Genomic DNA, 4,833 nt, shown 5'->3' on the forward strand with positions numbered 1-4,833 from the left:
CTTAATAAATACTCTTTCTCCTCCTCCTCCTTCTCCTCCTCCCGTTGAATTATGCTGCTGAGTCTGACCCATAGCAACGCCATGGACACATCTCTCCCAGAACACCCCACCTCCATCTGCTATCCTTCTGGTAATGTATCCACAGAATTTTCTGATAAAAATATGGAAGTTGTTAACCACTGCTTTCTTCCGTGCAGTCAACCTGAGTGTCCACCCTCTATTCTCTCTTATGCTGCTGCTACTCAGCATAGGTGAGTTTTGACTTGTAGCAGATTGTCTTCCATTCACTAGCCACTGGCCAAGCTAGGAATGGAATGGTTATGCCTCTGCTTAACTCTCCCTCCCATAGTGAAGATTGGTAGAGTACTGGAAACTCTCGAGGTGCAACCCTGAGAGATGCCTCCTCCTCTTACCACTATTATTTCTACTACTGCTATGGCAAGATGACCCCAACATGCTCAAGCCAGAAGATTTATACCAGTGAGTACAGAAGAAGCAGTGGCTATATTAGGGAGCACCAAGGGCACCTGAGCAGCCTTCTTTAGGAACAAACCGTCCACCCTGAACGAAAAAGGAAGTAAGAAAAAAATCACCGTCTAACACAAATCAAAACTGACCTCACCTATAGACCACAACTGATGAATGTCTCATGCCTCCTGTTCTACTTCGAAAAGAAGTATGGCCTTGAAGAAAGGGTGCGGGCTAGGGAGTCAAAGGACCTGGGTTTCTAAGCCTGGCTCTGCCACTTGTCTGCTGTGTGACTTTGGGCAAGTCACTTAACTTCTCTGAGCCTCAGTTTTCTCATCTGTAAAATGGGGATTAAATACCCATTCTCACTCCTAGTTAGTAGTAGGGAGAGTGATAGTCGGATATGAAAAGGGAGCGTTCCAGGCCAGGGGCAGTAGGTAGGCAAAAATTCGGGGGCGAGTAAGATGAGATCGAGGTACAGGTAGAGTACAGGTTAGCATTAGAGGAGCAAAGTGTGTGGGCTGGGTTTAAATAGAAGGGCAGTGAGGTAAAGTAGGAGGGGCCAAGCTGATAGAGTGTTTTAAAGTCAAGGATAAGGAGTTTTTCTTTGTTGCTGAGACAGACGGGCAATCACTGGAGGTTCTAGAGGAGTGGAGAAACATTTCCTGAAAATTTCTGTAGAAAAATGATCAGGGCCGGGGAGTGAAATGTGGCCTGGATTGGGGAGAGAGAGAGGAGGCAGGGAGGTAAGCAAGGAGGCGATGCAATAATCGAGGCAGGATAGGATAAATGCTTGGATTAATATGGCAGCAGTTTGGAATGGAGAGGAAAGGGCAGATTTTAGGGATGATGCAAAGGTTGAACCGACAAGATTTAGTGACAGATTGAACATGCGGGTTGAATGAAAGACGATTCGAGGATATTGCTAAGGTTATAGGCTTGTGAAAAAGGAAAGATGGTGGTGCTGTTTACAGTGATGGCAAAGTCAGTGGGGAGGACAAGGTTTGAGTGGGAAGATAAGAAGTTCTATTATGAACATGTTAAGTTTGAGCTGTTGACAGGACATCTAAATAGAAATGTCCTGTAGGCGGGAGGGAATATCAGACTGCAGAGAAGGAGAAAGACCAGGGCTGGAGATGTGGATTTGGGAATCATCCACATAGAGATGATAGTTGAAGCCTTAGAAGTGATTGAGGTTTACAAGGGAGTGGGTGTAACTGGAAAATAGAAGGGGACCCAAAACTGAACCTTGAGGGACTCTCACAGTTAGGAGCAGGGGGGGAAACAGAGGTGGAGCCCACAAAATGGAGCCCACGAAAGAGAGTGATAAAACCAAAAAAACCAGGAAAGCATAGTGTCAGTGAAGCCAAGGTTGGTTAATGTTTCCATTAGATGGCAGGGACTGTGTTCAATCGGATTAATTTCCATCTACCCTAGTGCTGAAAACAGTGCCTAGTGCTTATTAATCACTTTATAAAAACCATAAAAAAGAGCATGTGAAGCAATGTTTTTGTAAACTATGTCTTCTCAAAGTGTATATTTCAAGTGAAAATATGTTTTAAAGTGTTCCATGAAAAACAGCTATCCCTAATCTTCCTCCTGTTCCCACTATTTCTAAAAACTTTTAGGCTGTTGTTTCCTCCACTAGATTTCAAGCTCTTTGTGGGTGAGAAATATGTGTCTTGCATTTGTTATATTTTTCCAACTGCTTTTTTTAAACGGTGCTTTTTAAGCACTTTTTATAATAATGTTGGTATTTGTTAAGCACTTACTATGTGCCGAGCACTGTTCTAAGCGCTGGGGTAGACATAAGGGAATCAGGTTGTCCCATGTGGGGCTTACAGTCTTAATCCCCATTTTACAGATGAGGGAACTGAGGCACAGAGAAGTTAAGTGACTTGTCCACAGTCACACAGCTGACAAGTGGCAGAGCTGGGATTCGTACTCATGAGCCCTGACTCCAAAGCCCGTGCTCTTTCCACTGAGCCACGTTGCTTTTTATGTGTCAGACACTGTTTTAAGCAGGTTAGACACAGTCTGTGACCCACATGGGACTCCTGTTCTTAATCCCCATTTTACGGATAAAGTGACTGAAGCACAGAGAAGTGAGGTGACTTGCCCAAGATCACAACAGCAGATAAATGGCAGAGCCAGGAATAGAACCCAGGTCTTTCTGACTCCCAGGCCCATGCTCTATCCATTAGGTCATGCTGCTTCTCTGCTGAGCATAGTGTTATATACTTACAAGGCGTTCAATAAAAAATGACATAATGCAATGTAAACTAACTAAGCAGAAACAAATACAGCACTTGCAGGAAATGAACAGTTTTGAAACAGAAATTAAATGACCTGCTGGAGCTCACAAAGACAGGTTCTTGGTGTACTTTCTTTTGGAGAGAATTTTCCCTCAACAGAATGTCTTTTCTTAAGGAATGGATTTGCCGTCAACTAATCATTGATGTTAGGCCTCCCAAGTCTTCCCAGAGGCATTAATGACTGTCTAAACAGTGGCCTGTTCTTGAAACAGAAGCACCTTTCCACCATCATTGGTATATATGCCTGAAAAATGATGAATGGTGACAAAGAACATCTCTCTGTAGAATTAGTACAGAGTTAGAGTAGAAGTACCACTATTTGACAATCTGATTTTAATGGGAAATTTCAAAATTTGGGCTGGAAACAATTTACAAAGATTTTCCAAAGATTTTGGAGACTTTCAATTTCCGAAGATGAGAAAATGACTTCCGATCACCTGGGACTGACAAACTAAAGAAAGGTGGTTCACGTTTGCATAGGAAATATGCCAAATGCCACCTCATGATCACACATTTAAAAAAAAATCTTAGGTGCATTCTACTACTACTACAAAGTTATTGCTGACCCTGATCTCAGCAGCAGAGGGATCTGATGGATGTCCTGATCAAGGCAGACATGTATGAAGCAAACTGCTGGATTAGCAGTCACTTGATAAAATCCAAGATTACACTGACAGTACAATTATTACATTGAAAAGAGGTCATCAATCTACTGATATGGCTCCTGTTAGACGCCTACCTGGAGCAATAAGATATTGCCCAAAAGTCCTGAAGCAACATTATGATAATTTCTTAGTGAATTTAGATACCTTGAGAAGTCACTCATGTATGGGAGCTCATTATGGGCTGTGTCTGTTTGTTGTCATATTGTATTCTCCCAAGCTCTTAGTACAGTGCTTTGCACACAGGCAGCACTCAATAAATATGATTGAATGAAAGAATGATGGTATGATTCGCCTTTTCAGCCTTTTCTTCTTTTATGGTACTTGTTAACTGCTTACTAGGTGCTATGTTCTGTACTGAGCATTGAGCAAAATACAAGATAATTGCTTTGGACACAGTCCCTGTTCCAGATGAGGCTCAGGGTCTTAGCCAGAGGGAGTAGGATTTAATTTCCATTTTACAGATGAGGTAACTGAGGCACAGAAAAGTCAAGTTACTTGCCCAAGGTCATAGAAAAGACAAAAGATGGACCTAGGATTAAAGCGCAGGTCCACTGAATTTCAGGTCTGTGCTCTTTCTGCTAGGCCATGCTGCTTTTGATCCATTCCTCATTACCAATGATACAAAATAGGGTTGTGCATTAAGTCTATTCCAGGCAAGCTTTTGATCCATTCCTCATTACCAATGATACAAAATAGGAGTGTGCATTAAGTCTAATCCAGGCAATTGTACTCTACATTGCCATTCTGGAAGAGGATCCAACCAGAGACCTGGACAAGGGACTTTCCCGTCTAGACAGTAAGCTCACTGTGGGCAGGGAATGTATCTACCAACTCTGTTGTAGTCTTCCAAAAGCTTAGCGATACTGGAATTAGGCTCTGTTTCCCATATTCTGGTAAATTCTTCCAATATAGCAACCTAGAAGCATCAGTGAAAAGTCTTGAGACAGTCCTTCAGAAGTTGGTAGAAGAAGAAGATACCCTCCAGAGGCTCCTACCAAGAGAAGGCATACAGATGATTTTGCTTAATAATAATGTTGGTACTTGTTAAATGCTTACTATGTGCAGAGCACTGTTCTAAGTGCTGGGGTAGATACAGGGTAATCAGGTTGTCCCACATGAGGCTCACAGTCTTAATCCCCAGTTTACAGATGAGGTAACTGAGGCACAGAGAAGTTAAGTGACTTGCCCAAAGTCACACAGCTAAGAAGTGGCAGAGCCGGGATTCAAACCCATGACCTCTGACTCCCAAGCCCGTGATCTTTCCACTGAGTCACGCTGCTTCTCTTAGCCAGGACGTGGTCCACTCCCTTCTTCCTGACATGGGTCATTTATTGGACACTACTCAGGCTTCCTAGCTGTCAGCCAGAGCAACTCAAACCTCCTGG

The 4,833-nt window shown here is 43.0% G+C and overlaps 1 non-coding gene across 1 annotated transcript; it reads right to left on the minus strand.

Moving 5' to 3' along the window:
• Positions 1-261: 261 nt before the first annotated feature.
• Positions 262-399, minus strand: LOC114809878. Its single transcript, XR_003757650.1, has one exon. It is a non-coding gene; the product is annotated as a small nucleolar RNA SNORA7 (small nucleolar RNA).
• Between the last annotated feature and the right edge of the window lie 4,434 nt (positions 400-4,833).

The sequence above is a fragment of the Ornithorhynchus anatinus genome, chromosome 2 (assembly GCF_004115215.2).
Source record: "Ornithorhynchus anatinus isolate Pmale09 chromosome 2, mOrnAna1.pri.v4, whole genome shotgun sequence".
Taxonomy (NCBI): Eukaryota; Metazoa; Chordata; class Mammalia; order Monotremata; family Ornithorhynchidae; genus Ornithorhynchus; species Ornithorhynchus anatinus.